The sequence below is a fragment of the Ovis aries genome, chromosome 13 (assembly GCF_016772045.2).
Source record: "Ovis aries strain OAR_USU_Benz2616 breed Rambouillet chromosome 13, ARS-UI_Ramb_v3.0, whole genome shotgun sequence".
Classification (NCBI taxonomy): Eukaryota; Metazoa; Chordata; class Mammalia; order Artiodactyla; family Bovidae; genus Ovis; species Ovis aries.
In genome coordinates, this window is record NC_056066.1 from 49,434,959 (window position 1) to 49,446,875 (window position 11,917).

Consider the following 11,917-nt stretch of genomic DNA (forward strand, 5'->3'; position numbering starts at 1 on the left):
AATTGATTACTGGCTAGATTGCTCTCTCTCCTTTTGATTTCCCTCTTCTCCTCTTGGTACCTCTATCGCCCCCCACCATCTTCTCTTCTCCATGTAACTCTGTGAACCTCTCTTGGTGTCCCTCACTGTGGAGAATCTTTTCATCATTAACCTAGATGCTTTATCATCAGTGCTGTATGGATGAAGAAGTCTTCAGGCTACTGTAAGAATAAGACTGAAAGCCAGAGGCAGGAGGCTTAAATCCAAAACTTGAGAACACTAGAAAACTCCTGATTCCAAGGAATATTAATCAACAAGAGCTCATCCAAAAGCCTCCATACCTACACTGAAATAAAGCTCCACCCAAGAGCTAACAAGTTTCAAAGCAAGGCATACCAAGCTAATTCTCCAACAACCCAGGAACGTAACCCTGAGCATTAAAATACAGGCAGCCAAAAGTCACACCAAACCCATAGACACCTCAAAACTCACTACTGGACATTTCATTACACTCCAGAGTGAAGAGATCCAGCTCCATCCACCAGAACACTGACACAAGCTTCCCTAATCAGGAAACCTTGACAAGCCACTTGTCTAACCCCACCCACAGGGAGGAACCCCCACAATAAAGAGTAACAACAAACTTCCAGCATACAGAAAGGCCATCCTAAACACAGAAATCTAAACAAGATGAAAAGAGAAATATCCAGCAGGTAAAGTAACATGATAAATGCAAACCAAACCAAACAAAAGAGGAGGAGATAGGGAGTCTATCTGAAAAATAATTCAGAATAATGATAGTAAAAATGATCCAAAATCTTGAAAACAAAATGGAGTTACAGATAAATAGCCTGGAGACAAGGATTGAGAAGATGCAAGAAATGTTTAACAAGGACCTAGAAGAAATAAAAAAAAAAAAAAAAAAGAGTCAATCAACAATGAATGATGCAATGCAATGTAATGCTGCTAAGTCGCTTCAGTTGTGTCCGACTCTGTGTGACCCCATAGATGGCAGCCCACCAGGCTCCTCCATCCCTGGGATTCTCCAGCCAAGAACACTGGAATGGGTTGCCATTTCCTTCTCTAATGCATGAAAGTGAAAAGTGAAAGTGAAGTTGCTCAGTTGTACCCAACTCTTAGCGACCCCATGGACTGCAGCCTACCAGGCTCCTCTGTCCATGGGATTTTCCAGGCAAGAGTACTGGAGTGGGATGCCATTGTCTTATCCGAATAATGCAATAATTGAGATCAAAAACACTCTGGAGGGAATCAACAGTAGAATAATTGAGGCAGAAGATAGGATAAGTGAGGCGGAAGATAGAATGGTGGAAATAAATGAAGCAGAGAGGAAAGAAGAAAAAAAGAACTAAAAGAAATGGGGACAGTCTCAGAGACCTCTGGGACAATGTTAAACACCCCAACATTTGAATCATAAGAGTTCCAGAAGACAAAAAGAAAGACCATGAGAAAATACTTGAGGAGATAATAGTTGAAAAATTCCCTAAAATGGGAAAGGAAATAGCCACCCAAGTCCAAGAAATCCCAAAAATCCCAAACAGGATAAACCCAAGATGAAACACCTCAAGGCACATATTAATCAAATTAACTAAGATCAAACACAAATGAAAAATATTAAAAGCAGCAAGGGAGAAAAACAACACATGAGGGGATTCCCACAAGAATAACAGTTGATTTTTCAATAGAATCTCTTCAGGCCAGAAGGGAATGACAGGATATAATTAAAGTGATGAAAGAGAAAAAGCTACAACCCAGATTACTGTACCCAGCAAGGAGCTCATTCAAAATGAAGGAGAAATCAAAAGCTTTACAGAAAAGAAAAAGCTGAGAGAATTCAGCACCACCACACCAGCTGTTCCACAAATGCTAAAAGGATCTTCTCCAGATAGGAAACAGAAAATGTGTATAAAATCAAACTCAAAACAACAAAGTAAATGGCAACAGGATCATACTTGTCAATAATTACCTTAAATGTAAATGGGTTGAATGCCCCACCCAAAAGACAAAGAGTGGCTGATACAAAACAAGATATAAAAACAAGACCCCTTTATATGCTGTCTACAAGAGACCCACCTCAAAATAAGGGACACATACAGACTGAAAGTGAAGGGCTGGAAAAAGAGATTTCATGCAAATAGAGACCAATAGAAAGCAGGAGCAGCAATTCTTTTATCATATAAAATAGGCTTTGAAATAAAGGCCTTGAAAAGAGACAAAAAAAGACACTGCATAATGATCAAAGGATCAATCCAAGAAGAAGATATAACAATTATAAATATACATGCATTCATAATAGGAGCACCTCAATATGTAAGGCAAATGCTAACAAGTATGAAAGGGGAAATTAACAGTAACACAATAATAGTGGGAGACTTTAATATCCCACTCACACCTATGGATAGATCAACTAAACAGAAAATTAGCAAGGAAACACAAACTTTAAATGATACAATGGACCAATTAGACCAATTAGACCTAATTGACCAATTAGACCTCTATAGGACATTTCACCCCAAAACAATGAATTTCACCTTTTTCTCAAGTGCAGATGGAACCTTCTTCAGGATAGATCACATCCTGGGCCATAAATCTAGCCTTGGTAAATTATTTAAAAAAAAAAATTGAAATAATTCCAAGCATCTTTTCTGACCACAATGTGGTAAGATTAGATGTCAACTACAGGAAAAATAAATATTAAAAATACAACCATATGGAGGTTAAACAACACACTTCTGAATAACCAAGGAATCACAGAAGAAATAAAAAAAGAAATCAAAATATGCATAGAAAAAAATGAAAATGAAAACATAACAACCCAAAACCTATGGGATTCAGTGAAAGCAGTGCTAAGGGCAAAGTTCACAGCAACACAAGCTTACCTCAAGAAACAAGAGAAAAGTCAAATAAATAACCTAACTCTACACCTAAAGCAACTAGAAAAGAAGAAATGAAGAACCACAGGGTTAGTAGCAGGAAAGAAATCATAAAAATTAGGGCAGAAATAAATGCAAAAGAAACAAAGGAGATCATAGCAAAAGTCAACAAAGCTAAAAGCTGATTCTTTGAGAAGATAAATAAAATAGACAAACCATTGGCCAGACTCATCAAGAAAAAAAGGGAGAAGGATCAAATCAACAAAATTAGAAATCAAAATGGAGAAATCACAACAGACAACACAGAAATACAAAGGATCATAAGACTACTATCAACAACTATATGCCAATGAAATGGACAACTTGGAAGAAATGGACAAATTCTTAGAAAAGTATAGCTTTTCAAAACTGAACCAGGAAGAAAAAGAAAATATTAACAGACCCATCACAAGCATGGAAATCAAAGCTATAATCAGAAATCTTGCACAAACAAAAGCGCAGGACCAGATGGCTTCAAAGCTGAATTCCACCAAAAATTTAGAGAAGAGCTAACACCTATCCTACTCAGACTCTTCCAGAAAATTTCAGAAGAAGGTAAACTTCCAAACTCATTCTATGAGGCCACTATCACCCTAATATCAAAACCTGACAAAGATGCCACAAAAAGCGAAAACTACAGGCCAATATCACTGATGAACATAGATGTAAAAAACCTTAACCAAATTCTAGAAAACAGAATCCAACAACATATTAAAAAGATCATACATCATGAGCAAGTGGGCTTTCTCCCAGGGATGTAAGGATTCTTCAGTATTCACAAATCAATCAATGTGATACACTACATTAACAAATTGAAAGATAAAAACCATATGATTATCTCAACAGATGCAGAGAAAGCCTTTGACAAAATTCAACATCCATTTATGATTAAAAAAACAAAACAACTCCAGAAAACAGTCATAGAAGGAACATACCTCAAATAATAAAAGCCATATATGATAAACCCACAGCAAACATTATCCTCAATGGTGAAAAATTGAAAGTATTCCCCCTAAAGTCAGGAACAAGACAAGGGTGCTCATTCTCACCACTGCTATTCAACATAGATTTGGAAGTTTTAGCCAAAGCAATCAGAGAAAAAAAAAAAAAAGAAATAAAAGGAATCTAGATTGGAAAAGAAGAAGTAAAACTTTCACTGTTTGTAGATGACATGATCTTCTATGTAGAAAACCCTAAAGACTCCACCAGAAAACTACCAGAGCTAATCAATGAATATAGTACAGTTGCAGGATACAAAATTAACACACAGAAATCCCTTGCATTCCTATATTCTAACAATGGAAAAACAGAGAAGTTAAGGAAACAATTCCATTCACCATTGCAACAAAAAGAATAAAACATTTAGGAATATATCTATCTAAAGAAATAAAAGACCTATATATATAAAACTATAAAACACTGATGAAAGAAATCAAAGATGATGCAAATAGATGGAGAAATATACCATGTTCATGGATGAGAAGAATCAATATAGTGAAAATGAGAATACTACCCAAAGCAATCCATAGATTCAATGCAATCCCTATCAAGTTACCAATGGTATTTTTCAGAGAACTAGAACAAATAATTTCACAGTTCAGTCACTCAGTCGTGTCCGACTCTTTCCAACCCCATGAATCGCAGCATGCCAGGCTTTCCTGTTCATCACCAATTCCCAGAGCTCACTCAGTCTCTCGTCCATCGAGTCAGTGATGTCATCCAGCCATCTCATCCTCTGTTGCCCCCTTTTCCTCCTGTCCCCAATCCCACCCAGCATCAGAGTCTTTTCCAATGAGTCAACTCTTTGCATGAGGTGGCCAAAGTACTGGAGTTTCAGCTTTGGCATCAGTCCTTCCAAAGAACACCCAGGGCTGATCTCCTTTAGAATGGACTGGTTGGATCTCCTTGAAGTCCAAGGGACTCTCAAGAGTCTTCTCCAACATCACAGTTCAAAAGCATCAATTCTTCCCAGCTTTCTTCACAGTCCAACTCTCACATCCATACATGACCACAGGAAAAACCATAGCCTTGACTAGATGGACCTTTGTTGGCAAAGTAATGTCTCTGCTTTTCAATATGCTATCTAGATTGGTCATAACTTTTCTTCCAAGGAGTAAGCATCTTTTAATTTCATGGCTGCAGTTACCATCTGCAGTGATTTTGGAGCCCAGAAAAATAGAGTGACACTGTTTCCATTGTTTCCCCATCTATTTCCCATGAAGTGATGGGACCAGATGCTATGATCTTAATTTTCTGAATGTTGAGCTTTAAGTCAACTTTTTCACTCTCCTCTTTCACTTTCATCAAGAGGCTTTTTAGTTCCTCTTCACTTTCTGCCATAAGGGTGGTGTCATCTGCATATCTGAAGTTATTGATATTTCTCCTGGCAATCTTGATTCCAGCTTGTGCTTCTTCCAGCCCAGTGTTCCAAATAGGAAAAGGAGTACGTTAAGGCTGTATATTGTCACCCTGCTTATTTAACTTTTATGCAGAGTACATCATGAGAAGTGCCAAGCTGGTCAGAATGGCTGCTATCAAAAAATCTACAAACAATAAATGCTGAAGAGGGTGTGGAGAAAAGGGAACCCTGTTACACTGTTGGTGGGAATGCAAACTAGTACAGCCACTGTGGAGAACAGTGTGAAAGTCAAATCACTCAGTTGTGTCCAACTCTGTGATCCCATGGACTGTAGCCTACTAGACTCCTCTGTCCATGGAATTTTCCAGGCAAGACTAGTGGAGTGGGTTGCCATTTCCTTCTCCAGGGGATTTTCCTGATCCAGGGATTAAACCCGGATCTCCTGCATTACAGACAGACACTTTACCATCTGAGCCACCAGGGAAGCCCAGAACAGTGTGGAGATTCTTTAAAAAACTGGAAATAGAACTGCCATACAACCCAGCAGTCCCACTGCTGGGCATACACACTGAGAAAACCAGAATTGAAAGAGACCCGTGTACCCAAATGTTCATTGCAGCACTGTTTATGATAGCCAGGACACGGAAGCAACCTAGATGTCCATCGGCAGATGAATGGATAAGAAAGCTGTGGTACATATACACAGTGGAATATTACTCAGATATTAAAAAGAATGCATTTGAATCAGTTCCAATGTGGTGGATGAAACTGGAGCCTATTATACAGAGTGAAGTAAGTCAGAAAGAAAAACACTAATACAGTATACTAATGCATATATATGGAATCTAGAAAGATGGTAATGATGACTCTATATGTGAGACAGCAAAAGAGACACAGATATAAAGAACAATCTTTTGGACTCTGTGGGAGAAGGTGAGGGTGGGATGATTTGAGAGAATAGCATTGAAACGTGTATATTATCATACATGAAATAGATTGCCAGTCCAGTTTTGATGCATGAGACAGGGTGCTCAGTCCTGGTGCACTGGGATGACCCTGAGGGATGGGATAGGGAGGGAGGTGGGAGTGGGGTTCAGGATGGGGAACACATGTACACCCATGGCTGATTCATGTCAATGTATGGCAAAAACAATTACAATATTGTAAAGTAATTAGCCTCTAATTAAATTAATTAATTTAAAAATGAACATCAAACAATGAAAAGAGAAGTGATAGAGAAATTAGAAAACAAATGAAATGGGAGTGCTGAATATGAGAGGAAAGAGTGAAACAATTTTTCTTTTATCAAATTGCTGTCTCCATACCTTTACCATTCAAATCAATCTATTTTTGAAGATTCTTTCCATAAAGAGCTGCTCCTGGGCCTGAAGTTTCAGAGACTTTAGCATAAAGTGAGGAGAAGGAAGAAGCAAGTGAGGGAAGGAGGGGCTGGAGAAATGACCCGTGCTTAGAGCCTTTTCCTACTGAGAACTAGTCTTTTTCCTTCTGCATGGAATCCAAAGGCCAGTTCAGCCACAGCTTGGTTTGATGAGTGTTGGAGATTTGGTTCAGCTGGTGGCATTGAAGTAGGAGACATCAACAAGATGGTAGGTTTGTGGTTCCATGAAGTTCAGCTGTTCACTGTAGAACTGCTTGCTAATAACTGGAAAATCCTAGGGTCATAATCCAGTCGCCCAACAGAAATTAAGTAGAATGTCAGATCCACATCAGGCAGGGCATTTGGCAAAATTTCTTTCTAGTGATTCCAAGTTGGATTTTTGTCTTTTACCCGTGGCAAATTCATGTTGATGTGTGGCAAAACCAATACAATATTGTAAAGTAATTAACCTTCAATTAAAATAAATAAATTTATATTAAAAAAATAAAGTATGTGAAGATTTGTCTGGTACTTAGTAAGACCTATGTAAGTTTTCAATATATGTTTGTTGAATAAATTAATGACACTATATAAATTTTCAGTACATGCTCGTGGTTCCAGTGGGGAGAGAAGGAGGAAACAGGGAGCGGGGCAGTTCTGCCACCACCATTATCTTTGTGCCCGCGGCGTGGTAAAGGAGGTGTGAATCACGGGCGCGAGCTGGTGGCGGCGCTGCGGGAATGTCGGCGGTGGGAAGGCGATGGCAGATATAGATACACTCAACATTGACAGCATCATCCAACGGCTGCTGGAAGTGAGAGGGCCCAAGCCTGGTAAGAATGTCCAGCTACAGGAGAATGAAATCAGAGGACTGTGCTTAAAGTCCCGAGAGATCTTTCTCAGTCAGCCTATCCTGCTAGAACTTGAAGCACCACTCAAGATATGTGGTGATATCCATGGGCAATACTATGATTTGCTTCGACTTTTTGAGTATGGTGGTTTCCGGCCAGAAAGCAATTACCTGTTTCTTGGGGACTATGTGGACAGGGGAAAACAATCACTGGAGACTATCTGCCTCTTGTTGGCTTACAAAATCAAATATCCTGATAATTTTTTCTTCTCAGAGGTTAGAAACCACGAATGTGCCAGCATCAATAGAATTTATGGATTTTATGATGAATGTAAAAGAAGATATAACATTAAACTATGGAAAACTTTCACAGACTGCTTTAACTGTTTACCAATAGCAGCCATCATGGATGAGAAAATATTCTGCTGTCATGGAGGTTTATCACCAGATCTTCAATCTATGGAGCAGATTCGGTGAATTATGCGACCAACTGATGTACCAGATCAAGGTCTTCTTTGTGATCTTTTGTGGTCTGACCCCGATAAAGAGGTCTTAGGCTGGGGTAAAAATGACAGAGGAGTGTCCTTCACATTTGGTGCAGAAGTGGTTGCAAAATTTCTCCATAAGCATGATTTGGATCTTATATGGTTGAAGATGGATATGAATGTTTTGCAAAGAGGCAGTTGGTCACTCTGTTTTCTGTGCCCAATTATTGTGGAGAGTTTGACAATGCAGGTGCCATGATGAGTGTGGATGCAACACTAATGTGTTCTTTTCAGATTTTAAAGCCTGCAGAGAAAAAGAAGCCGAATGCCACAAGACCCATCACACCTCCAAGGCATATGATCACAAAACAAGCAAAGAAATAGATGTCATTTTGATACTGCCTAGTTGGGACTTGTAACATATAGTACATAACCTTCATTTTTAAAACTGTAATGTGCATTGGTCAGCTTGCTCAAATAGTATTTGTGGGGCTCCCCATTCCATTTTTGACTTAATGAATGGTATTTGCTGGTTATAACAGCAAATGAAAGATTCTCCACTCCCAAGGAAAAATGTTTTGTTTAGTTCCCTGTTTCTTTTACAAACAACATTAATCTTGTTAAAGCTGTACACTCAGGACAGTGCCCCCTGTCTAAGGGGTGAGTGTACAACTGATCTTTTTAAAATTCAGTACAGCCCATAAATAATGTAAATGCTCATTTTCTTTAGGATATAAAGAAAGCCCTAGGGTGCTCAATGTGTACATGTTATTGTCATAAAATGCATACTATTGGATACAAACCACTGTGAACTTTTTTGTTTCAAAGTGATTGCTTTTGTTTTTTATTCATTGTCTTATGTACAAACTAGTTTTTATAGCTGTCAACATTAGGAGTAACTTTCAACTTTGCCAGCATCACTGGTATGTATATTTAATTAAAGCACACTTTCCCCTACAGTATACTTAAAATGATGATTAAAGCCATTATTTTAAATGTTTGTGACTTTTTTCCTGAAGCCAAAGTTTCTGTTGAAATATATATTGACACTCCCCTAAGTAAGTACAAGGTGGCATGGTTGTGTACACCTGTCACCTTTATGGGGATTCAAAACCAGGTTTTTGAGTTTGAATAGCAGTTAGTAACATAGTGCTGTTTAAGCTATTAATAATTAAAGTTAATTACATTTTGTATGATTTCCATATAGTCTATTCATTAAGTAATCTTTTTACAGTTACATCAGGTCTGAACCCGTCCATTCAGAAAGCTTCAAATTATAGAAACAATACTGTTCTATACGAGTGACCGATTATGCATTCTTTGGTCTACATTCTTTATTCTGCACTGAAGTTGAGGCTTATAAGTCAAAACAAAGGAACTAACTTACTATCCACCAGTTTATACAGAATTCACAGTATATGACTTTTTAAAACTAAGATCTGTTAAAAAGAAATCTGTTTCAACAGATGACTGTCTACAATACCATGTGGTGAAAATTAATTCAGACTTATTAAATGATGAACTTGTTAAATAAATTTTCAGTACATATTTTTAAAATAAAGAAGCAAATGAATACATTTTTGAATTATTGGAGAACTGTATAAATTGATTTTTTTCTGATATTAAAGCACCCATTTGGAATATACCTCTCTTCTGTTTTTCAACAGCTGTATGTTTGCTCATCTCTCAATTTCCTATTATTTCTGATGTTGAAAGTGTATTCCCTGGGAAATAGAGGCTCTAAAATAAGTGGGAATGTAACTTTTGTCTGAGACGTGGACTAATGCAAAAAATCTTACTAATTTCTCACAGGCCAGTCTTATTTGGTTGTACTCGGGGTCATAGAAACTCAGTCTGGGACATTTTAAGACAAAGCAATCAAGGTAGAGAGAACCAGTGAGAATCACTTAGCTAACCTCAATAACCATAAGACTAAGACAGAACTATAAGAAATAAAGTTCACATACTTTGTTCATTATTCCTTTGACAAAATAAATTCTCTAGACCAAATCTCGTTCACTAGAAATTTGCCCAAAGGCTTACAGAAGATACAAACTCTCTTTTTCAGCTTTTCTTTGTTTTCTTTCCCTAAGATATTTTATCTTTAATGTGTTTTGAATCTTATCTTTGAGTTACATAGAAAAATTGCCTGTTTCCAATTACATATTTTATAAAATGAGTTAAGATCTTAAGTATCTAGTTTTATATTTCCAATAAGAAAGACAATTAACTTATTAATAAGGTGGGATACTAACTTATAAACAGAAACCATTTTTGTAAAAAGTGAAAACTGATTTTGATTAATTCTTTTAAATTAATTTTGATTAATCTTTTAATATATTGGAAAGCTTGCATGGGAATTCTAGCTCAAAAAATAATTGCCTTATAACCTATCCTGATCATATCATGCATTACTTTATTTTTAAATATATTCCTTCTATCTCTTTAAGATAAATGCATGTGCTATATGATAACATATTACCTTAAATACTATACTATACTCTTCCCCCCAGATTATTATCTCCCCATAATATTTTCTGCCCATGAATGAGACAGTGCATTAAAAAAACTGCAAGCTGGGAGCATAGAGAGAAAGGCTTTGTAACTCTAGATAAATTTTCAAATAACTTTGTTAAACAAATATCTGCTGCATGTTTGGTGTAACATTTGGGAGAATAGTCACACTTTCTTGGGCTTAATTGTGACCATAGCCTTTTGATATAAAATCTGGGCTTTAGTGCTTAAAGGGATCTTAGCTTAGACCAGCATTTACAGTCTATAGGCAGTAATTTATACATTATTTTCCTTCACTCTGAAATTTGTAATAAAAATGATTGCAAACAAATTTATTTTTGTAATAAAATAATAAATGTTTATGTGAAAATATTTAGGAATTCAAAAAGAAAAGAAAATCACTTTCATCAATTATAATAATATAACCCAGGCATATGGGCATATTATTGACATATGGATTCCAAGTCTTTTATTTTTATTCCAAGTCTTTAAAAAATATGTCTAATCATTAAAAGATAAAAATGTAAATTCATGTATAAAAATAAAATAATAAAAAGGTGATGAAATATTAAAATTATCTTTCCTTCTGCTCTCAATTCACCTCCTTACTTCTTGTTCTTAGTTTTCTCTGTGAAATCATATGCTTATTGATTTGTCTTCTCTAGATCATGTTTTAATTCTTTACTGTAAAATGGAAGCATTTATTCAATTTTTATCACATCAACTCCCACCTTTTTAAAAATATTTTGACTTTTTTCATTCACATTTTATTCTTCTGATGAGATTGAAGAATTAGATTAAATTCTCTAAGGCTTTGAATCTGAAATTATTGAATCATTCTTTATCTTATTTTAGGATTTTATTTTTTAATTATTGAGAATGATGGTTTAAGTGTTCATGAAAGTTAGGTTCTTATTTCTGCTACTTGGCCCCAATTAATAGAAAGTCTTGGAAAATTACTGATATTCTCTGGTTCTTAGGTTGTGTGCTTATGAAATATAAGGTGTAAATTAAAGGTTTTATAGCTTTAAAATTTTACTATCTGTGGTTATTGAGAAGACAGCAGCTCTTTTTCAGCCCATTCAATTGGAAGGCAATTGATTCAGTCATGGAGACTGAAGGGTTATCTCTAACACCTAAGATTTATAACTTATTTTCTCTTTTTACTTTGACTATAAAAGGATGTAGATATATATTACCTATATAACCCAATGATTGATGAAGAGTTTATTGGAGGCACACACTCTTAGGAAATACGTCACAAATAATTATATTTGCAGTGTTGTGCTAGAGACACTGGACTATGGAAAGCCAATTGTTTGAATATTTCCCCAAGTCTACATTCACTGTCACCATGTTAGTAGTTTGAAATTGGCCATTAGGAGTATTTATACCATGGAAATGAGTAAGCAGTTACAAATC

At 36.3% G+C, this 11,917-nt stretch overlaps 1 pseudogene; it reads left to right on the forward strand.

The window, feature by feature from the left end:
• Positions 1–7,377: 7,377 nt before the first annotated feature.
• Positions 7,378–9,510, forward strand: LOC101117953 (serine/threonine-protein phosphatase PP1-gamma catalytic subunit-like; annotated as a pseudogene).
• Positions 9,511–11,917: the final 2,407 nt, after the last annotated feature.